Genomic DNA, 24,642 nt, shown 5'->3' with positions numbered 1-24,642 from the left:
TGCAGATTTTATGCATTGGTAAAATCTCCTTTCTCCATTCCCTAATTGGCTTAGCTCTTGGAGTACTTTCTTCTACTTCTGCATATAAAATTATGTATGCTTATTTTCCTTAAGGAATTGAAATCTAAAAATCTTAGTCCATCGAAATTGTCATCATCCCTTTCCCCTTTGTTTTATAATCTGTTGTTTGTAGTATGTATATGAGCCCTAACTGTGTAGCTCTAAAGCACCCCTTCAAATCAAGTAAACCCTAAACTGTCTTATTCTATGGGGGAATCAGCTTTATCTCACTTAACTCTCTAGACCTCTTCTCCTCCCAAATTTCTACAACCATTTACTATCCACAACTATTACTCTGGTTTATGAAAAAAATGGCTAAACCATATACACGATTAAGGAGACTAAAAATTATTTCACTGCAAGTATCATTTTTTGCCCCAGAAAACACTCTCAATATAGCATTTAGTGTATTCATTATACATTCAGAGCAATTGTCATACATTGCTTACCTGAAATAAATACATCAATAGATATTACACCGACCTTGTGTGATAAAAGTATTTATTCTTAACGTTAACTAAAATCAGCCAGCTAATGCTTAGGATTCACGGTACATTTCCAGTCATCGTGATTTTTATGCACACTGTTTTTTCCCAATTTTTAATTAATCTTTTAGCAGTGATTTTATCTTTTTCATATTTCCCTTTGCCTTTTGTTTTCCTTAAATTTTCATTGCTGTAATGTAACATCTGAAGTAGGAACTTCATTTGTCAGCAACCTTTGGGTATTGGATCCGATCTCGGATCCGAGCCGGCAACTTATTTCACAGCTAACAGATCCGAGCTCCTAGCTCCTCCCCTTACCCATAACTCCCTGCTAACCCTGACTGACCCTAGATCTAGTTTGCCGCTCTTAAACTCAGCAGCTAGCTTACGAGCTCCTGCTTAGATAAGTGATTTTGATTACTTATTTCTTATAAACCCCCTTTAAAGTGTGTGTGGTTAGGTTACTTAGCATTAAAAACCCTATATTTAATTATTTTTTGTGGTAATTTGTGTTCTCCTCCCCTCCCTTCACTGGTTCGTAGTGTGTGTGTGTTTTTGTCAGTTGGGGCCTTACGTGTGTGTGTTTTTTGTTTTGTAGTTAAAAAAAAAAAAAAAAAATGTCTGAGGCCCCAAAGTTGTTTTTTTCCAAGTGCACCGAGTGTGGCCATAAGCTCTCACCGGCGGATGGCCACACTCGGTGTGTCCGGTGCCTTGGGGTTGAACACCTATCTTCTGGTTGCGCAATTTGCGCTGCGTTCAACCCCAGGGCAATGAAGGACCGGAGGTGGAAGCTGATCCTGGCGGGACTTTTGCCCCCGGATTCGGCTTCGGCCTCCGGTACTTCTGTGGCCTCCTCCCAGGCCTTGGTGGCGGCCTCTCCTGCCTCTCTCCCCCCGGCCGGGACTCAACTCCCACTTCTGCGCTGGAGGCAGAAGAGGCCAGGAAGGAAAAGAAGAGGGGAAAGCACCACAAGCGGAGGGCCGAGGCCTCCGCGTCGGCCCCTCCAGTTAAGCGGGCTTCTCCCTGTAGGTCTTCCAGGTCTAGGTCTCCTCCTTCTTGGACCCGGTCTCCATGCTTTTCACCGGGTCCCGAGGAGGGGGAGACCCGATCTCCGTCGAGGTCATCGAGGCAGCACTCCTGGCCTGCCTCAGTGGCCTTGTCGAGATCAACACGCAGCCTGTCGTAAGCCAATTTGGACTGTGTGATGAGAAGGTTCATCCAGGCCCAAATGCAGATGGGAGTGCTCTTGCCTCCCCCCCTCCGGGGGGGAGCTCAACACCCTGTTTTGCCCCAATAGCTCCTTCTCTGACCCACTTCCTGGGTTCGGAGCGTTCGGAGCCAGGGTCGGGTCGGTGCCGACAGTATCTGGTACTTCTGCGCCGACTCTCCCCTCGAGCTTGCTGGATCCAACCTTGTCGGATCCAAGCTCCCAGAGCCGTGCTCTGAGCTTCGGATCCGGGGGGTTTAGTGTGCCTTCGGCTCCGTCCAGGTCGGAGCACACTGGCCTCTTGGATATGTTGGTCTCGGCGCCAGCTCCGATCCACCCTTCGGATCCGGGCGAAGGTAGACTCTCGGATCCCACTGAGAGTGGCTCTCCCTCGGCATTCAAGGTGGTGGAGAGGGCACTGTTGAGGGCATCCAGGCCCCCGCTCCCTGCTACGGCTCCATCCCGCACTCCCTCTCGTTTGGGTCAGGCTTCCGTCACTTGGCCTCAGGGACAGCCTGCTTTGACGTCTCAGGTCGTTCCACTGGAACAGGACATTGCTGTTGAGTCCTCCTCGGACAGCTCCCCCAAGGAGGTTCCTCACAAGCGGAAGTGTAAGAGGAGGCACGTGGACTCCCCCGAGTCCTTAACAGAAGATACGGATTTGGATGACTGGGAAGGCTCCCCAAGATCACCCCCCCCGAGGATGTCTCCTTCCGATGCTTAGGATCGGGGGGGGTGGTCTGCCCCCAAGGCTTCTTCTGACGAATCCTTGTTCCTGGAGGCGTTCTTCCTCTGATGAATCCGTGTTCCTGGAGGCGTTCAAAGCAGGCCCGTCTACCTCTTGGGTGTCCCGTCCGGCCGACCCCCTGGTGGACCTAATTACCACCAGGGCGTGGAAGGAGCCGGACACTGTGGAGCCAGTTCCCAAATGCCCCGATAGGATTCTGAGCCCCCCTTCGGAGAAGTCCCACTGGAGCAAGGGTCCCCTCGTAGATACCATGTTGGTGGCGGCAGCCACCAAGAGGGAATTAGCTCAGGAGAGTTGCTCTGTGCATCCACTGAGCAAGGAGTCCCGCTCAATGGATCGCCTAGGGAAGCGGGTCTTTAGTTCAACGACCTTCTCAGTAAGGTCCCTGAACTACATGGCACATGTCATTAGGATGCAGCGAGACCTTATCAAAGAGTACGCTGCTTCCCCCCCGGAGTCCATGTCGGCGGAAGACAAGCAGTTGTATTCCACTCGCATAACCACTCTAAGATCAATATCGAATACCTCTATGCAGCTTTTATCCCATGCCACTGAGGGAGCCGCTAGAGCCAGCGGAGCAGGCCTTCTCATAAGACGTCAGGCCTGGCTCCAACACTATGACTTCGCGGAACCCTTCAAGGCGTCATTTGCGAATGCCCCATTTGATGGTTCTGCCTTATTTGGCAAGACCGTTCGCGAGACTTTAGTCCAGGGCGAAAAGGACGGGAAGACGCTGTCTGCTGTCGGAGTCCGCTTCTCTGCTCCCCAGAGGTCCTCCAAGAACCAAAAGGGACAGAAGAAGATGTGGTTCCAAAAATCGCAGCATTCCCAACCTGCTCCGGACAACCAGTCCTTCCGTGGCAGAGGACAACAGGGAGGATGCCGCCCTAGAGGCAGAGGGGGCCTGAAATATTTTGGTCCAGAGAATCCTTCTCTGATCGGCCCACGCAGCAACCCTGAGGGGTGGCCCGACTGCTCCACTCTGGAGGCAGTCGGGGGGCATTTCTCGAGGCACCTGGCAAATTGGGAGTCCATCACAACAGATCGCTGGGTGCTTCGCATTATATCCAGAGGTTACCACATTCCCCTGTATCACGTCCCCAAAATCAGAAACCTCTCTGATGTACCACCCGATCAGAGGGAGGTAGCAGCTGCAGAAATTCGGCAGCTCCTAGAAAAAAGAGCCATCCAACCCGTCCCCCCAGGCCAGTTCGGATTAGGGTTTTACTCCAGGTTCTTTTTGGTGCCAAAAAAGACGGGGGACTTGAGGCCAATCCTTGACCTTTCTTCCTTGAACCTGTTAGTAACCAAACAAAAATTCCGGATGGTCACCCTTCAATCCATCCTCCCCCTTCTGCGAGAGAACAACTGGATAATGTGCTCAGACCTCAAGGATGCGTACTACCACATTCGGATGGACAGACGATCCAGGAGGTTTCAACGCTTCTGGCTGGGAGCCAGTCACTACCAGTTCAGGGTCCTTCCCTTTGGTCTCACCACAGCCCTCAGGGTGTTTACCAAAGTATTAACAGTGATAGCGGCCCACCTGAGACTCCAGGGAATACAGGTTTTTCCATACCTGGACGACTGGCTCCTGACCGCCCCAACAAGGCATCTACTCTGCTCAGCCAGGGACTACTTCCTTCGGCTTGCCCCCCTGGCTGGGCATCACTATCAACATGGACAAGTCCTCTCTTGCGCCGACCCAGGTGATAGAGTTCATAGGAGCCAAAGTAGACACGAGGTACCTTCTAACATTCCTGACTGCGGAACGACTGCAAAGCCTGAGGCTTCATGTGCGGGCCATCCTCCAATTACGAGCTCCACCGGCGGAATTGGTCCTGAGGGCTCTAGGCTCCATGGCGGCGGCAGTCACTCTTCTGCCGTTGGCTCGTCTCAATATGAGGATGTTCTTCATCTCACATTGCTGCAGTCCTTACACTTGGGTAGTCCGCTGTCCTCGGTCGGCCCGAATATCAAAGTATAAGGCTGACGTCGGTCAAGGCGCATTTGACTGACATCAGGACGTCAGGGTACAAATGCGCATGACCGACGTCATATCCCCAGTCTTTTTTGCCGCATGGTCCGATGCAGAAGCAGTATTGCGAGTGCCGGTTGGCGTTCTGAAATTTTTCGTTTTCGGAGTTTCAGACCGAGTCAAAGTTGGCTAAGTACCCCGTTGGGGAATATTTTAGTTTTTTCTTGCCTCAGTGGTTTACCGGATGTCAGAAAAAGTGAATAACTGTATTTCTTGTGGGAAACAGATACCGCATATTCCTTGTTTAGGGCCTGAGCACGACGTTGTTGGGTGTCGATCTTGTGCTAGATTTAATAAACGCACTATAAAGAGGAGATTAGATTTTGTCAGGTTAGTCTTTGGGAAGCGGTGCAATTATAAAATGCCGTCGGATGCTCCGACGCCCGCTTCTTCGAAGAAGCGCAAGGATAAAGCAGTGAAGCCTAGGTTAGAAGAACCGTCCGTACCGGACGCCGGTTCTTTAGAGGTGTCGGTGGAGCCGGTGGTTCCACCGGAGGTTTCTTTGGGATCCCAGGGAGAGACCTTGTTATTGCAGGATGTGGCCTCTCAGGAGGCAGGCCAGGGTGATGGGGCTTCTCAGGTTACTATACTTCCCTCCCTGCCTAGGGTGGTTAGGCCCTCTCCTTCTGTTTCCAAGGCTTCTCCTAGAGGCAGGCCAGGTTTAGCTTCAGTTGGTGTCACCCCTAGTTCTTCTGGAACTGTGCCCAAGAAGCATATGCTTAAAATGGCAGAAGATTTGATTACTCTGATTAGGGGTTATTTGCCCCCTCCTGATAAGAGACCTAGGGTGGAGCCTGAGCTAGGGAGTTTTGAGCAGGCTTCGGATGTTTCAGAGTCTTCGGCTGAAGACTTGCAGGAGTACTCTCCTTATTCTGATGTGGATGATTCTACCCCTTCTGCTTCTCCTCCTGAGGATTTTTCTTTTTCAGAAACTCTTCATTCCATGAGGGAGCATTTTAAGTGGGAAGGTCAGGACTTCTCTGATTCCAGGAAAAGGCTTAGGGAATTTTTGTTTTACCCCAGCATAGGCCTTTGGCTATACCTCCTGTTTTGGATGTAGTGGAAGATGTTTTTACAGAGGCTTCTCTTAATCCTGATTCTTTGCCTCCTGCTCCTGTTAAACCGGATAGGTATTACAGGGTGCCTGAAGTTCATAAGTATCTTTTTAAGAGTCCTAGGGCAGACCCAGAAACTGTTAGCCAGGGGCCTAAAGGTGTTAAGGCTTCTGTTGTCAAGAATCCGGTTCCTGCAGATAAAGAGGCCAGGGCCTTGGATAGATGGGGAAAGAAAGTTTATACTTCTTCCACTCTGGCTATGAGGGCTTTGAATTGCCAGTTTCACATGTTAAAATACCAAAACTATCTCCTTTTAAAGTTGAAGTCTAAGGTTGATGCTCTGGCGGAAGGTATTGATTGTAAAGAGTTACAAGATTTAGTACATGTTTCTGAACAGGTGGGTAAGCATTCTTTGCAATGTGGTTTTGATGCTGTACAGGCCTCGTCTAGGGTGGCTGCCACTGGGTCAGTTCTTCGCAGGCACGCCTGGCTGAGGGATCAGAATTTATCTGACCATGTTAAAACAAGGATTTTAGATGCTCCTTTACAATCTGATGTGTTGTTTGGTTCTCCTGTTGAGGCAGTTTTAAAGAAAATGGAGGACAAGGCTAAGTCTATGCAGACTGTTAAAGATTTTTTGCAGGTTCAGCCTCCAAAGTTTAGTAGAAATTGGCCTGCTAAAGGGTGGACGTATCCTTCTTATGATTCCCAGTCTAGGGGTAGATCTAGACGTGGCAGGGGCAGAGCTCAGGGCTCTTTCAGGCCTAGAACAGGGAGTTCTCCTGCACAGTCTTCAGGTGAGGGCAGGGGTCAGTCCTTTCGTAAACAGACCCAATGACCTACCTTTTCAGCTGCCAGAGCCTTCTCGTCTGGCAGCGCCTTTGGGAGGAAGGTTGGCACTTTTCAAAGAAAATTGGAGTTTAATTACCAAAGACAAATGGGTATTGGATATCATACACCGAGGTTACAGGTTTTATTTCCATACCTTGCCTCCTTTCAGAGGCATGCCAGACGTTCCTCCTCAACAAAGAATAGAGGCTCACAAGCAAATTTCTCTGTTACTTCAACTAGGGGCCATACAGCCGGTCCCTATGCCAGAAGTGGGCCTAGGATTTTATTCTCGCCTGTTCCTAGTACCAAAGAAGGGGAACACGTGGAGACCAATTTTGGATTTATCTATCCTCAACACTTATCTGGACATTCCCAAGTTCAAAATGTTGACGTTACAACAACTTTTACCTCTGCTGGGCAAAGATCATTGGATGGTAACTTTGGATCTCAAGGAGGCTTACCTTCATGTTCCAATCAGACTAAGTTGCAGGAAGTATCTGCGTTTTCGAGCTGGGACTTCTCACTATCAGTTCTCTGCATTGCCCTTTGGCTTATCTACGACTGCCTGATTCTGGCTCAAGGAAGGGAAGAGCTGCTTCATCATTTGGAATATGTGATTGCAGTGCTAAGATGCCTGGGGTATTCTGTGAACGAAATAAAGTCCAGTCTAGTACCCTCTCAAGACATGTGCTTTCTGTGTGTAAGACTGAATACAGCATCCCAGATGGCCTTTTTAACCCCGGACAAACAAAAGAGTCTTTCCCTTTACTTCCATCAGCTATCTCATCAGTCCGGGCTGACTGCAAGGACAGTCCTTCAAGCCTTAGGGTTCATGGCATCTTGTATTCTGGTGCTTCCCAATGCCAAACTGCATATGAGGAAGCTGCAATGGTATCTCAAAAATGTATGGACACAGCACTGCCAGGATCTGGACACTGTCATTCAAATAATACCTTGCATTCAAAAGGAATTTTTGTGGTGGGCTCAGGAATGTCACCTAAACAAGGGACTCTCTGTGACCCGGCCAGAGGCGAGTCAGATTTTAACGACAGATGCCTCAGACAAAGCTTGGGGAGCTCGTCTAAATGGAAAGTGGATACAAGACAAGTGGCCTGCCAGACTACAACATCTACATATCAACCTGAAGGAGATGTTAGCAGTCCAGTTTGCATTAATAGCTTTCAAGGATTTACTTCTTCCAGGGCAGGTGTTGATTCTAACAGACAACACAACTGTCATGTGGTACATAAACAAGCAAGGGGGAACGCATTCTTATCCTCTATGCAGGCAAGCAATGATTTTGTGGGAGACTGCTCTCAGTTTACAGCTCAATCTTCAGGCAAGGTTTCTGCCAGGAGCACAGAACTCCTTAGCAGATGTGTTGAGCAGGCAATTATGGATCCCCACGAGTGGAAATTGGATCCTCATGTATTTCAGAAATTGACAGTGTCATGGGGAACTCCAGACATAGATCTGTTCGCTTCTCCACTAAACCATCAGCTGCCAAAGTTTTGCACAAAAGGTTTCATCCCACAGCTTGGAAAGTGGATGCTCTTTCTTTCAATTGGAGCAATCTTCATGTGTATGCCTTTCCACCTCTGCCTCTCCTCCCAAAGGTACTTCTAAAGGTCAGACAGGACAAGCCAAGGATGATTTTAATAGCTCCAGATTGGCCTCGACAGCACTGGTACCCATTACTGAGAAGTCTGGTATGGAAGCCTCCATGGCCTTTGCCTTGATTCCACACCTGTTGTCACAGGAGGACAGCCATTTGCTCAATGTCAAACTTCACTCTCTTCACCTAACAGCCTGGCATATTCTGTTTTGAACCATAGAGGGTCTCAACTTCCACAACAAGTTTTGAATGTGATTTTGGAAGCTAGAAGGCCTAGTACAAGGAAAGTGTATGCAGATAAATGGAAGAGATTTTTATTTTGGAGTGCAGCAAAGGATTTTGATGTTTCTGAGCCTAATTTAAGTGTGGCTCTTCAATATCTTACTGAGTTACTGGACAAAGGTTTGTCCTTCTCTTCTATTAAGGTTCATGCTGCAGCAATTTCAGCTCACTATGAAGGTGACCCTCCATTGTTTTCTCATCCTTTGTTCAAGCAATTTCTTAGAGGGGCGAAGAATATAAGACCCCCACGTAGAGCTCCTACTCCTGCTTGGGATCTCAATTTTGTGTTGGAGAAACTCACTCTACAACCTTTTGAGCCTGCAGCTACTTCTGAGTTGAAATATTTATCATGGAAGACTGCCTTTTTGTTGGCCATTACCTCTGCAAGAAGGGTTTCTGAATTACAGGCCCTTATGGCGGTTGAGCCTTTCTTGATTTTCCATAAGGATAGGGTATCTTTGCGTACTAATCCTTCCTTTATGCCTAAGGTGGTTTCTAGTGTGGCTTTAAACCAAACTATTCATTTGCCTACTTTTTATGCAAATCCCCAAAATAAAGGGGAAAAGATTTTGCACACTTTAGATGTACACAGGCAGTTGCGATATTATTTGGACAGGACTAAAGGGTTCAGGCAGTCTCAGCAGTTGTTTGTTTCTTTTGCTTTGAGTTCTAAGGGCAAGCCTGTGTCAAAACAAACTATTTCTAAGTGGATTGGGTTTTGCATTGCTTTCTGTTATTCCCATCATGGCAAGGAGATTCCAGCTGGGATTAGGCCTCACTCCACTAGGGCTACTGCCACTTCGACAGCTTTTTTGAGTGGAGTGGCAACCAAGGATATTTTGGAGGCAGCTACTTGGAGTTCAGTGCATACTTTCTCTAGGCATTATCACCTGCCACTTTACTCTAAATCCAGGGCTGGTTTTGCCACTGCTGTTTTGCAGGGCATTTTGGCAGCTCCTGCTTCCTTGTAGTTTGGCCATCCTCCCTTAACTCTGCTTTGGGATTCTACCCAAGTGTAAGGACTGCAGCAATGTGAGATGAAGAACATAGTACAGTTTTGTACCTACCATAAATGTAGATGTTCGAAGATCCACATTGCTGCAGTCCAATTTACCCTCCCTCCTTCCCCTCTGTAGTTAGAGGTGGTTGTGTGGGTTGGGTTGTAAATATTGTGTATATTGTATGTATTGTATATATATTTAGTGCAGGGGTGGTTGGTTGTTTGCTGTCTTTTGGTTTGGACCTTTATTTTTAGGGTCTTCTGACATCTGGGGCAAGAAAAGACTTGAGGATATGACGTCGGTCATGCGCATTTGTACCCTGACGTCCTGATGTCAGTCAAATGCGCCTTGACCGACGTCAGCCTTATACTTTGATATTCGGGCCGACCGAGGACAGCGGACTACCCAAGTGTAAGGACTGCAGCAATGTGGATCTTCGAACATCTACATTTATGGTAGGTACAAAACTGTACTGTCCTGCAGTGGACCCTTCAAGTCCAGTGGTCCTTTCTACACCATCCCCTAAGCCATCCTATTCCCCTCAACAGGGCTTGCAGGAGGGCTCTCTTGTGGTGGCTCCACTCCCCAGACCTCCATACGGGACGTCCCTTCTCCAGGCCTCTCCCCCTCGCCACGGTGACCACGGACGCCTCTCGCCTCGGGTGGGGGGGCATTGCTCAGGCAGGACAGTCCAAGGCACGTGGAACGACACAGAGACCTCTTTGCATATCAATGTTCTGGAGATGAGGGCGGTGCTCTTGGCGTTGCAGGCACTTCACAACCTTCTTCCTGTAGGAACTATTGCGTTACAGATGGACAACATGTTAGTTGTCTGGTACATCAACAAACAGGGGGGAACCAGGTCCTATCCTCTCTGTCGAGAGGCCATGAGAGTGTGGGAATGGACGATCTCCACCAACCGCTTTCTTATCGCAACGCACATTCCGGGACGGTCCAGCATACTAGCGGACAGACTCAGCTGCGCCATCCTTTCACCTTACGAGTGGTCTCTCAATCCCCAGGTAGCGAAGCGGATTTTTGCCGTGTAGAGGCAACCCTGTTGCGATCTCTTCGCCTCTCCCTCAAATACGAAATGCAACAGCTACTTCACTCTAATTCCCCCCTTCGGGGAATCCCTGAGAGATGCTCTGGTGCATGCTTGGCCTCCCGGTCTGCTTTATGCGTATCCTCCTCTACCCCTGATGCTGAAACTCATACAGAAAGCCAGTCGGTTCTGGAGCAGAATGATCCTCATTGCCCCATTCTGGCCTTGTCAAACGTGGTTCCCTTACCTGTGGTCTCACCTGGTGAATCCTCCTTGGATTCTGGATCCCCTACCAGATCTAATATCTCACCCACTAGGTCTCCCGACCCCGAATCTGGCTTGGCTGCTCCAGTTCCACTCCTAGTCAGGACTTCCGGTATCTCTTCCCCAATTAAAGCCATACTAGTAGCGGCACACAAACTTTCCACTAGAAGGGTCTATCGCAGTAAGTGGAAGCGTTTCTCCATCTGGGCAGAGCATCATAATTTAGATCCCTTCACAGCACCGTTGCCGACTGTGTTGGAGTTCCTTACAGGTCTTTTTCATCAGGGGGCTAGCTGCTCAATGGTCAAGGTACAACTAGCAGCTATTTCTCATTACCATGTGGGACATGAATCAGGGCCTTTGATCATGGCAAAATTGTGCAAAACCTTTCTCAAGGGTACTTTCTTGCTCAGACCCCCTATCAAAGACATTGTACCCCCTTGGGATTTATCACTAGTCTTACAGGCCTTGACAGCTCCCCCTTTTGAACCTGCCGCTTCGATTGATCTTAAGTACTTATCCTGGAAAATGGCGTTCCTGGTCGCTATTACTTCAGCGAAAAGAGTTTCCGAGCTTCAGGCCCTTTGTGCAAAACCCCCGTACTTGGCCTTCCACCAGGATAGAGTATACCTCAGGACCAATCCCTCATTTCTTCCTAAGGTGGCCTCAGAGGCGAATATCAATCTATTAACCTGCCTGTCTTCTTTCCTAAATACCAAAACAAAGGAGAATACAAATTGCATTCATTCGATGTGCACAGGCAACTGCGCTTCTACATTCATAGGACGGCTGGTCATAGACAATCTGACCAGTTGTTCATCTCCTTTGCCAAATTTAACTTCGGCAAATCTGTTTCTAAAGTCACTCTGTCACGATGGATATCACAGTGCATTCTCTTGCCCTACAAAAGTTCGGGAAGGCCTGCACCTCAGGCAGTACGTGCGCATTCTACTCGTTCTATATCTACCTCTGTTGCCTTTAGGTCTAGAGTGTCATTGGATGATATTTGCTCTGCAGCTACTTGGTCCTCATCCCATACTTTTATCAACCATTATAAGCTGGATGTTATCTCTAGAGGGAGAGCATCCTTTGGCTCCGCAGTGCACCGGAACATCCTTCCATGAAGGCCACCCAAGATCTAGGTAGCTGGGGACTCTGTCCCAAAGGTTGCTGACAAATGAAGTTCCTACTTCAGATTAAGAAGTTATGTACTCACCATAACTTTCCATCTGAGTAGGTATCTTCATTTGTCTGCAACCATCCCCTCCTCCTTCCCCCTGACCTTCGGATTTTAGTTCTGGATGTCCCTAGCCTGTTAGCTGCTTATATATGGGCAAACTTGATCTGAGGTCAGTCAGGGTTAGCAGGGGGTTATGGGTAAGGGGCGGAGCTAGGAGCTCGGATCTCTTAGCTGTGAAATAAGTTGCCGGCTCGGATCCGATACCCAAAGGTTGTAGACAAATGAAGATACCTACTCAGATGGAACGTTATGGTGAGTACATAACTTCTTATTATTTACTGTATGTTAACTATGAAATTCAGAACTACAAACCTTAAAGCTTGATTTTAATTCTAATTTAAACACACAACCTAAAAATTACAGTTTAGAACATCAGTGGTCTTCCCTAAGTAGTTAGCACTTTTCTTCTTAACTCTTCATTATTAACATGTGTCCTCCGTCAGTATTACCTATTAATTTTCTTGCGTTCAGTTTTACTTAATGCCCATCTTCAGTATGCCTCTGAAGTATCTATTTCTATCTTCTGATCTAAAGTCCTGTTTCACTGCTGTTTCATTTGTAATTATTCACTTATTTGTTGGTTTTTGTTTATTGTGAAAGTCAGTCTGGGCCATGACGGGCCTCATTTTCAGCAGATGCCTGTGAAGATTATCTTTACAGTTAAGTCATACAAGATGTCATTCAGTACAGTACATTACAATACACTGCAAAATAGTGAATGTTGACTATCACATACAAGATAGAAAAATTAACAATGTAAAAAAGAGAGTTAGTAGAAGTCATTATATTCCACAGAGTTACAAGAAGTCACTGTATTCCTCAGAGTTACATTTCAGTTTTACCAAATAGCAGTGAGAACATCCATTGGGTTAATAAATTGACAGGTGCAATAGAATGTAAAAGGCATTACTACTAGATAAGATTGTTTGGTAAGAATTTGTGTGGTTAAGCTGTTGGGTCTTCTGATGAAAGCCCAGAAGCTTAGACTATGCAAAAAAATAAAAAGGACACTGCAGCTAGAGGACAGATGGTAGCAATATTTAGCAAAGAAAGTAGTGGCAGAATCAGTTTGGAATACAAGAGATAGATGTTAAGGTTTGTTTTGAAGTATTTTGGGTTTATGATTTCTCTTGGATCTTGTGGGAGAACAGCCCAACATTTAGATACATATGAGGTATATATTACTTCACCATGTTTTTTGTTCAGTTTGTAAATTTGGGCAAGATTTGTCCTTAGACCTGACACATTTAGATAGGGAATAATAACATTGCTGTGTTCAGTGCCGGAAATTTGGGTGATTAAGTATACCTTGGGCCAGTTCAAGTTGATTGAATTTGTGATAATTGGGGGATTCCAACCAGTTTAGTTGAGTGCTGTACAGTCATGGGTTTTACTTGGAAAATGGGTTGTAAATTTTACTGTTTTATTATAAAATTGTTCCTGTTGTGTTGAAAGGGAGGATTTGACTGTTAGGGGAGAATCATAGGAGACTGATATATACGAGAGGGCAGTGGTCTTCCTAGATTACAAGGTGAGGTAAAGCAAACCTAGTTTTATGATTTTATAATATTTTGGATGTGTAGGTCAAATATTAGAATATTATCTATGGTGAATGGTGACCTTAAGTCATTTATTGTGACAATCAAGTCTAGTGTTTTGTGCATGCGATACAGTAAGTGTTTTTGTGATCAGTGTGATGTTTTGGGATGAAGTAGAACTTTTTTTTTTTTTTTTTTTTTTAGGGGACTAGATTGGTTCAAAAGATTTGATGGAGGAGTAGAATTGTTATGTAATAGTCTGTAGTGATGGTATGCTTGGAGCCAAGCAGATTAAAGTGGAGTAATCTGCTTACTGAGCCAGAGAGCTTTACCCCACTGCTGTATATGCAGTCTTTTCAATACAGATATTGAGGAGAGGAGGTAGGATTGAGCTCTTAGAGGCACCATTGATTGTGAGTAGCATGTTTGCCATTTAACACATTGTGCCCCATCTAAGAGAGAGGACAAGTTTTTAAACCATCATAAGGAAAAGGTAGAGAAAGTGAGAGTGTAATGTTTGTAGTAGTTTAGTATGGGGAAACTTTATCAAATGCTTTTGATCCAGGAATATGGAAAAGACTAGTTTAGTTTCTCCCCTAGGTTAATTTATTGTGTTGTGGAAAAAGACGAGAGGTGTAGGGGAGATGTAGAAAGGGCAAAAGGCATGTTAGCTGGGATAGAGTAAGACGTTATCTAGGAGATACTTTAGCATCTGGGAAAGTATACATCTTTCTAGGATTTTTGACAAGGGAGAGAATATGGCTATTGGTCAATGGTTGGATAACTCCACTGATACTATAACCCACTGCATAAAAGAGTATGTTTTTTTTCCTCCGTAATTTGGGTACATGAGTCTAGTATGGGTCTTTTGATTGGTATCTATAGAACAGGCTGTGCTATCTGTGGCAGATTAGCAGCTGACAAGCTTCCTGCTAAATACTTAATGTGCAGGTTTCAGTTGTGATGGCAGTTTTTGTATTTTAGTTGGGACTGGTTGAATAGAAAATGATGTAATATCCTGAATGAACTGAAGGGTATGTAATGGGTTGTCTGTTAGATTCTTTAGTGCTGCAAATGTTACATGGAAGAAGTCAGAGTTGAATTGTTGAGATGTTTGTTTCATTCAATGGGGGATTTGACAATATAGGTTTTCCAGGTTTCAGGAGTTTAAAAGCTGCCTAATAACATTTTGGGTTGGAAGGGTTGTTAATTCTGGAGCTGGTTGAAAGATTGTTGCCAATTTAGATGAGTTTCTTGAGACAGTTCTCAGCTGTCTATACATCTGGTAGAAAGTTTCAGTTTTGACTTTATACCATTGTATCTAATTTTGTCTGTTTTGGTCCATTCAAACATTGATTGGCAGATCCAACGGGATCCGATCTCAGTGCTGATGTCAACATTTATCAGATCCACAGCTCTGACTCCTCCTCTAGCCATAGTTCCCTAGGCTATGCCTCAAGAGCTCTGTTCAGCAGTAGGTCACAATTTTATTTATTTATTACTGCACCTCCTCTTCTACCATGAGTTTTTCCTCTCACCATATTGTGTATTTAGTGTATCATCCTCCTGTCCTTATAACTAATATGTGTGTATGTATATATAAAAAGAAGTTTACTTTTTTCTCTAACTATTCATTATAGTCTGCAGGATGTCAGAATCAGTATGGTTTGAGAAGTGTTTGGAGTGTGGGCACAAATTTCCACCACAGACACACACTCCAAATGAGTTTACTGTCTTGGTGCCGCATACCTTGATGTAGAGTGGCAGTCTTGTGCATCTTTCAGTACTAGGTCTCTCCAGACTAGAAGGGACAAGCAAGTTTTAAAGGGGCTCTTTCTGGCACAGAGAGAGAGACATGTCTAAGGCGCCAGAAAAAGATAGCTAAGAAAAGGATAAGAGAAAGAAAAGGAAAGGAACAAGTCTTTCTCCAAGACATCAAAGAAAAGGTCCCAGGAACTGACAGCCTCTGTCGGTTCTGATCCTAAGGCTCCCAGGAGGTCATAACCTGCAATGACTTGGACCCATCTCCTTCTCACTCTCCCTGCACCAGCTACTTACTGGGAACGGTGAGTTCCACACTGCAGTCACCAATCATGCAAGAAAGGAGGTATCCGTGACCATCTTTGGTAGTACCATCCACTCGATTGTCTAGAAGTCTCATGGAGCTCAACTTCTGTAGGATGATGAGGAAATTTTTGAGAACACAGATACAGCTTGGAGTCATCTTAGTACCATCTCCTGGGAAGGTACAGAGTGCAGGCCAACTTGTCCCCTCCATTGCAAGAATCTGTACAGACTCATCCTTTGAGTTCCAGATTATTGAAACCAACTGGAACCAGAGCACTTTTGTCTGCACCAAAGCTGTTTGTTTTCGACTACATCCCTTTCTTGCTCTTGACTTCTATGCCTTTGCACTTAGATGAGACTGTGAGCTGAAGCTTTGGTGCTGAGTTCCAACAGAGTGAATCAAAGCCGAGATTTTCAGAGTTGTCTTCCCTCTCATTGCTTCAACCCTGGATAGTTTGGATCCAGGGTCTGCTTTGGGGCTTGGGGCTCTTTGGTGCAGAGATGTCCCTCTCTTTTATGGAACAGAGGGAGTTTGTCCTGGTGGCAGCCTTGACCTTCAAAGCTCTTGAAAGGATTTTGGCAAATTCCAAAGACAAGGTGGCATCAACCAGTTCTGTTCCACCCAAACCCCATCTGCAGTGTGTGTCTTTTCCTCTTCGTCTTATCTGACAAGGACAGTCAATACCAATGGCTTCTAAGAAAGTTTTCTTCATTAGCTACCCATCTGATTCTACCTCTTCTAATGCTCCTGTTGAATGCGCTGCTAGAAAATGGATGTGCAAACAGAAGCACCTATACTTTTCACCAGGGTCTTTCAACGAAGATCATAACTTGAAGGAAAGGGAGGGTTCCCCTTGCTCCTCTCTGAAGACGTCATCCTTGGTGACATTCTCGAATTAAGAAACAGAAAATAGGTTTGGGTCATCCCAAGACTCTTGACCAGATGAATCGGTATTCCTGGAGGCTTTTGGTAGTTGACCAGTATTGTCCTGGGTGGTACCACCCATTGACCCTCCTTATTGATCTTTTGGCTCAACAGGTATGGAAAGAACCCTGATGTGGGCGGACCCCATACCTAAGAAGAGCAACAGTCTTATTTGCACTACCTGATGGGAACAGATGGGAAGCACTGGAGTTGGTGCCCACCAGTAGGTGCTATGGTGGCGGCAGCAGCCACCAAGAGGAGATATGGGAAGAAAGCTTATCTTCATCCTCCTAGTAGGAAATTTAGGGTGATGGACAGATTTGAGAAGTGGGACCCCTGTGCATCAGTAACTTTTCATCCTCAGATTGCTGAACTATGTAGACCATTTAACAAGTTTCCAGAGAGACTTGGCTAAAGAGATCACCAAGTCTGTCTTGGGGGGGTGCTGGCAGCAGTTGTTCAGAAAACAGTGGACTTCCAGCTTTCCACCCATCATTCCTCATCTACTGTGGCCATGCATTTGTTAAAACAAGAACACTCATCCATCTACCTACTTAACTGAATAAACTACTTTAAACTTCAATAAGACATCTTTATTCCTCCCACAGGGAGGGCATCGGTGAGAGTTTCCTCTAATTGAAGAAGCTGCATCTCGGAATTGAAGAAGATTCGATAGGTAGTCTAAAACCAGTTATATCGGTGCAGAGAAGGGATTTATCCCTTTTTCATGAGACCATATAATCTCTTCCATTTGCTGAAGTTTAGTTTCCTGGTGGAAGGTTTATGGGAAGCCAGAAGGATGCTGTAAATGGGAGGACAAGTTATTCTGCCTGGCAATCACCGCAAGTGGAGGAACCAAGCTGTCAGCTTGAGGTTTGATAAATTCGGATGTGTCAATCCCTGTGGATGTGATAGTAGTTCTGGAGTTAGATCCAGAATCCAAGGTTGCTGTAGTAGGTGAGGCCAAAGGAAGGGGAACCAAATTTGTCATGGCCATTAGGAAGCAATGAGGATCATTATCCTTCTCAAATGACAGGCCTTAATCAAAAATTTGGGAATCAGAGGTATTGATGGGTAGGCATAAAGAAGTCCCATGGGCCAATCGTGTACAAGAGCATCCCTTGGGAACTTTCCCTTCGGGGGGGGGTTCAGGGCAAAGTAGCTGCTGCATTTGTGGTTTAAGGTGAATGCGAATAATTTGCAGCAAGGCTGGCCCCAGCGACTGAAAATCATCTTCACTATTGCAAGATTGCGGGACCACTCGTGAGGCAGAAGAATGCATCTGCTCAACTTGTTTGCAATCACAAGGTTCCCGGGAATGTGCGTTGCTATCAGAAATCTGCCGGAAACAAACGCCCATTGCCAGATTCTCATGGCGTCTCAACATAATGGGTAGGACTTGGTTCCGCTAGAAGCACCACCCTCGGTTCTAGAGCATTGATATGCAGATTGGCCTCTGTAGGTGACCAAATGCCTTGGACAATCTTTCCCTGGTAATGCCCCCCACCACCCAATCAGGGAGGCATCCGTGGTTACTATGGCTTTGGGCTGAGAAGGGGCAAAAGGTTGACACCATAGGTTCGCTTCTGGCTTCATCCACCAACGTAAGTCTTGTTTGCAGCAATTTGTTATCCTCATCTGAAATGACATGGGGAGATTCAAAGGGGACTATTGAATCATATAAAGTATAATGTAAAGAATCATAGAAAATGTTTATATCACATGGGATCACCCAATACCAACAGTTCAAAAGATAGATGCTAGAAAACTGGATGAATCCAAGAAAAGAAGACAAGAAGTAGCATTGATCATTGAAATTGCCTCACCTAGTGACTACAGTGTCTTGCGTACAGAGAGAGACAGTCATAAAATACCTTGATCTGCAGGCAGAAATGAGAGCCATGTGGAAGAAAGATACCCAGACAGTTCCAATAGTAGTAGGAGCAACTGGTGTTATAAAAAAGAATTTACAGTCGTATTTAGCAATTACCAGTTCATGTAACACTGTACGAATTGTAGGAGTCGTTACTGGGCACATTGCGGGTGCTGCGAAAAGTACTTTTGGCTGACAGAGAGTGAAGCAGTGCTAATTTCATGAACTTTAATCGTACTTTGACTTAGGAATAGGGTCCTGTCCCGTCATGGTATTAGAAACCCAAAAGACTTGGAGAAATTAAAAACGGCAGAGACCATTGTGTTAGTAAAAGCCACTGGATAATCCTCATATGCAGCCTTGCCAGTGGTACCATTGTTATAGATGTTGCCATGGACCCTAGAAGCTGAAGGATTGCTCGAACTGGCACTATGTCCTGAGTATCGCTCTGAGTTGTACTCTGATTCTTTATATCCTGTGAAGAGGGAGGTAGACTAGGCATGATTGGGTATTGAATTCTGCACCTATGAACACCAGTCTTTGAGAAGGAATTTGTTTGCATTTGCCCTTGTTCACCATTATCCCTAATTGTTTCAGGAGACATAGGGTGAATTGGATTGCTGAAACCAGTAGATGCTTGGTTGGGGCACTGAGGAGACAATCGTCTAGATGTGGAAACACCCAAAATCCTTGCAGTCTCAAATGAGCTGTTACCACTGCCATGCATTTGGTGGACACTGGAGGCTGTGGAGAGACCAAAGAGCAGTGCTTGGAACTGGTAGGGATTTGCTCCCAGCCGGAAGTGGAGAAATCTTCTGGATCACTTGTCCATTTGTATGTGGTAATACGCATCCTGAAGATCTATAGAGCACATCCAGTCATCTGCCCAGGAAGAGGAGTATAGACTGTACCATGACCATCCGTAATTTTTCCTGTTGGATTTATTTGTATAGGATGCCGAGGCCCAGAATCAGCCTCCAGTCGCCTGTTTTCTTTGGCAGTAAATAGAACCTTGAGTAAAAAATGGATTCTGTTTGGTCTGGAGGGACTGTTTGGATGAGAGACTTTTTTTGAAGCAGCTATTGGATTTTTAGAGCTACTAATTCCATTTGATTGGGGTGGTACATCAAGAATGCACCTTAAAGGCTTTGGGAAAAGGTTGAAGGGAAGGAGGTAACATTTGGTTACCATCTGCACCCAAGAGTCTGAAGTTATTTTTTGCCAAGCAAGGTGGTGCAGAGAAAAATGACCCCCAACTGCTACCAGAGGTAAGCAATCAGGCCACTCTTCAGGAGCGCTGGTAGGGCTGTCCAGAGAAAGAATCTCTGGACCCCTGGTTACGCAGACCACCTCTGCCTCTGAAGGGATGTCTTCAGTTGAGTTCCCCCCTCTGCCCCAGGGGGAAAACTCGTCACAGGAAAGACCTTGGGATTTTTTGTACAACATCTTTTCACTCCTCTGATTCCTGGAAAAGGATCGTTGAGGTGTGGAAAAATGCACGCTCATGGTAGACAAGGTCTTGCTGCCCTTTTCACACCTGGCTAAAGTGTCTTTCACCTTTAGGCCAAAAAGGGATAAGGCCTGTACAGGGGAGTTAAGGAAGGAACACTTAAAAGGGTCTACGAAGTCACATAGATGCATCCAGGTGTGACATCTTGTAACAACACCCATGCCTGCTTCTCTAGCCACCCCTTCGGTTGAGTGTGAAATCAACCTCATGTACGAATTAAAGATTAATTCCAGGGTCGCAAGTTGTGAGGCAACCTTGTCCTGTACCTCATCAGACACTGCTCCTGTCAGGGTCTCTGAGAGTTCGGTAATCAGGTCTCTCTGGAGTTGAGTAAAATGTGCCAGCTAATTCTGGGACTGGATGGCAAAGGTAGCTGAACAATACACCCGCTTCCCCGGTCTGTCTATCGCCCAAGACTCCCTGTTTGGGGGATGGACAGTAGTGCTCTCCTCAGCAAGCTCTTTTTTGTGGCCTCCACCACAACTGTAGCATCTACTGGAAGTGCCTTAGACCAGTGAGGATTATTTTGAGGGGGTGAAAGAATTTTGTCTGGCTTCCGAGGGATAGGTTCAGTGGTATCAGGACTATTCCACACATGCTGCATGATGAACCGTGAGTTCATCTGCAGGCGGGGTTACCCAGGAGGTAGAGGGCCAGTTTCGGAAAGCCTGCAAGAATACGGTCTTCTTGGGGGAAGGGGTGATGGACTTCCAATCACCCCACTGCTTAGGGATCTCCAAGATGTCTCCAAAGGAGACATCAGGGGGTGATTCTGGGGATGCTTCCTTCTCTTCGTAGTCTGTATCTTCGGTCAAGGATTCCTCCAGGGAATCCACGTGCTTCCTCCTGCATGATCTCTTCGAGGAGCCTCCTCGATGGGAGTATCCAAGGAGGATGCTGCAGAGGGGGAACCCTGCTGAAGGGTGTTTTGAGGTTTCTGAGGCCGGTGTCCATGAGTAGTGGGCTGTGTCAACTGCGGTTCAGATGATGGGAGGGGTGATAGGTCTCTGATGCCGAGGAAACCAACTGAAAGGCAGCAGAGGCCAGAGCTCTTTCCATCACCTGGAAAGCAGGTCCTCCCAAAGAGGGGTGGGAACCTGGAACAGAGAGCGAGAACCTCGGGACTGGGGTCACACCCTGCTCCAAAGAAACTGCTGCCACGGATGGAGCCTTGAGAAGGGACAACTCTGTCAGACTAACCAGAATGAAGGCAGGCATGCAGAAAGGAGACCTCGTGCCAGGGAACCCAGTGCTGACAAACCAGTCACGGTCCCAAGGATGGCCCGCCTCAGAAGGAGCCGAAGACAAAAAGGTAGGCTCAGGTACCGTGGTAAGATCTACCACCAGTACCAAAGTGGTGGGAAGCAGGGTTGGCGTCTGTGACGAGTGCTCTGAAACCAGGAAGGAGGTTGAAGGAGGAAAATATTGTGGAGTCTTTGGATGAAATCCCTTGGCTTCGAGTGGGAGGGAGGGCTTGGATGGAGTAGAAAGTCCTTTGGCCGCCAAGAGGTGGTCCACTAGCCTCACTACATCCAGCTCTGAAAGACACTTGGAATATCGTGTAGACATCCCTGAGGGTGAAGTGGGGCAGTTTGAGAAAGGGCTATACTGCTGGCCAGCAAATGGATCCACTGAGTCGGAATATCCGGTCCGGAGGAGTATTTCATCATTTGGCACCAAGGTCGAAAGACCAATATGAAGTACAAAGATGGGAGAAGTGACCAGTTTCGGGATGTCTGTTGTTGGTGTGGAAAGGTGAGTTGGTGCTGTTGTCTGTGTAGTCACAGGAGCCGAAGAAATAGATGGCACCGAAGCTGGTTGCTGACTCGGAACTGAGACTAGTGCCGAGGTGGAAGGTTTAGGCCTCGGAGATCAAGATGGTGCCAATTTAGGGATGTTCTATCTTGGTTCCTGTTGCTTAGTCTCAGAATCATGAGGAGAGGAAGGTAATGATTTGCTCCTCTTTTTGTGCTCTTTCTTTGGAGGTAGTGAGCCCTCCAACTTGTAAATGGCCTTCACGAAAGTCAATTTTAATAGTCCTTGAAGCATTAATTTGTTCTTGCGCTCTGCAAGCATACGGGTGCTGAAACCTTTGCAGATGTCATGAGGGGGTTTCACCGAAAGGTGGGGGACCACGAATCAAACACAAGTAGTGTGGTTATCCACAATGGGCATTTTCCTACTACAGTGAACACAGTGCTTGAAGCCCATGGTACCCTTCTTATGCGACATGTCTTAAGTCTACAGAGTGAAGAAATTAGGAGACAGAAAAACAGAATAAAGAGCTTTTTTTTTTCCTTTTTTTTTTTTAAAGGAAATGTAGAATACCAGTGATGGTAAGAATAATACCCAGAGGGTAAAGAGTGAGGCCTGTACCAGCGATGGTACGAGAGTACCAACTTAGGTAGAAAAGGAAAGAGCGAGAGAGACGCACCAATTACAAAATAGAACATGCGCTAAATAAATAAAAGCAAGTGAAATTTACAGATATAACTTAGGTAGAAAAGGAAAGAGCGAGAGAGACGCACCAATTACAAAATAGAACATGCGCTAAATAAATAAAAGCAAGTGAAATTTACAGATATAAGGAGTCGACAACTACTAAATAAGAAAATTTGACAAGAAATTCAATGACTTAGCCAAGAACCTGGTCTGACACATCTTGTTTCGTATGTGGCAAATGAGATCTGTGGTAGTATAGAGATAGGTTAAACAAGGTTCCAGAGAGGCTTGGCTAGAGAGATCACCAAGTCTGTCTTGGGAGGGGGTGCTGGCAGCAGATGTTCAGAAAATAGTGGACTTCCAGCTTTCCACCCTTCATTCTTCATCTACTGTGGCCATGCATTTGCTAAAACAAGAACATTCATCCGTCTACCAACTTAACTGAATAAACTACTTTAAACTTCAATGAGATGCCTTTATTCCTCCCACAGGGAGGGTATAGGTGAGAGTCTCCTAGATCTGTCAGCTAAAGTGTTTTTATCTGGACTAATCCTTTGTACTCTATATTTCTACCTTCTCTGTAAGGAGATCCTTCAGTCACCTGTCAGTCTTTGCTTACCTCATCCTCATTGTCAGTACTGTTTGTGCCTTGGTTGAATTTCCTAAAAACTCCTTTTGAATGGCCCTTGCTTTAAATTGTCTCTAATGCTGTAAATTTCCTCAATTTCTGTTTGAGCCCATCTCCCTTAACAATATGACTGTTTCTCCTCATCCATTTGTGGTATTATAAGAGTGATGTTCTTTTGTATTCTCTCTTCTTATTCCCACAACTTTTTAGTACATTTGGCCATTCTATTTTTAGCTGTTCTCACCTGCCCAAAACTACTCCCTTTGGCCCTTAATATTTCTCAACATCCTCATCCACCAGTTGAAAATTTCAGGGGATAAAAGTATAAGATACTGGAAATCGTGTGTAGCTCTTTTTTTTTTTTTTTTTTTTTTTTCCTTTAGCTGTTCTATTAACCATGATGGTACACTTCCCATTTACTTATCAGATATGTGTATATTCTGTCTGTTGTAGAAGATCTTTTATAACTCTGAGTAGTACATGAAGGGTACCTTATTGTTTCCTTTGGCACAAACTTCCTGTAATCCCAGTAAATGTCCTTCCTTAAGTTACTGTTGCAATATTTCAATACTGATGGGTTATCTTGCCAAGGTAACCTCATGTTCAGCTGGCATACCAAAGCGAAAACTTTCTGTACGCTTACACATAGGTTCATAGGTTGGTACTGGGCTATCTGCCCGAAGGCATATATTAGCCCAGCCACATTGTGCGGTATTCACCTCCCCTTTAGTAGTTCCCTAGACCCTTGTACTAGCAGCTAGTACCCATCTAGTAGTGCTGTTGGTGTGATCTTTCTGTTACCCATCCACTCATCAAGGTTCCTCTTGAAGAGTGATAGTGAGGGGCTCTGTCGTATGTAGATCGAGACCCTGTTCTATAGTAAGGGAAGTCTCGGTGAAGGGAATCTAACCCTCCAGCATGTTCTATTCATTGTTGTGTTGAGGTTTATATCCCTAGAGCGTGTAGTTCGAGTAGATTTGGTTTTGCTAAGATGGAGCATGTTCAACAATTCTGGGTTGGTCATGGCTCTGTACATTAGACAGAGATCACCTCTGAGAAGGCGGTATGCAACAGAGAACAGTTTTAGCTTTTTCAATCGTGCTGCATAGGGAAACTGTTTTGAGGCCAGTAATCCTCTTGGTTAGGTACCTCTGTGGTCTTTCCAGCTGCTGGAGATGTCTAGCCAGGTACATTCCAATTGGTGCATTGTACTCAATAATGGGTCTGATGAGGGAAGAGTTAGAGGGGCACCATTACATCCTTAGATCTTGATGCAAACCCTTTCGTGATCAGATGGGTCACATAGAAGGGTTTTCTAACCACTTTGGCAACATGGTTATCAAAGGAAAGCCGACTATCTACTTGGGTCCCTAGATTCCTTATTTCTTCTTCAGATTTCAGGGGATTACCTCCTATGTTGTAGTTTGCAGGTACTCTGTTTTTTCCAAAGGGGATTACTGTGCATTTTTTTGCATTTAGCTTGAGACCGTGGCTTTGACACCATGCATCAGTCTCATTTAGGCCCTTCTGGAGGATCTCCATGTCGGCTGGAGACTCTATTATAGCACCCAGTTTGCAGTCATCTGCAAACTTAGTCAGCCGCAGCCCTTCCATGCTTGCCTGTACTTCTGAGAAGTATATGCCAAACAGGAGGGGCCCCAGGACAGAGCCCTGAGGCACACCGCTAGTTGCTGGTCTGAATTCGGACATAGATCCCGCTACTCTTACTTTATGGGATCTGAGAGCCAGTTTGTGATCCATCTTGTGACATAAGGGTTTATGCCCAGG

General features: G+C 45.8%; 1 protein-coding gene across 1 annotated transcript in view; it reads left to right on the top strand.

Moving 5' to 3' along the window:
• The window catches only part of SIRT1 (sirtuin 1), a 1,558,788-nt gene that overhangs the window by 1,380,011 nt on the left and 154,135 nt on the right, over positions 1–24,642 (top strand). The window lies entirely within an intron of this gene.

The sequence above is a fragment of the Protopterus annectens genome, chromosome 14.part0 (genome assembly GCF_019279795.1).
Source record: "Protopterus annectens isolate FY-2018-M chromosome 14.part0, PAN1.0, whole genome shotgun sequence".
NCBI classification, from domain to species: domain Eukaryota; kingdom Metazoa; phylum Chordata; order Ceratodontiformes; family Protopteridae; genus Protopterus; species Protopterus annectens.
The sequence above is the reverse complement of the archived record's forward strand: the minus strand, read 5'-3'. Positions and strand labels throughout refer to the sequence as shown.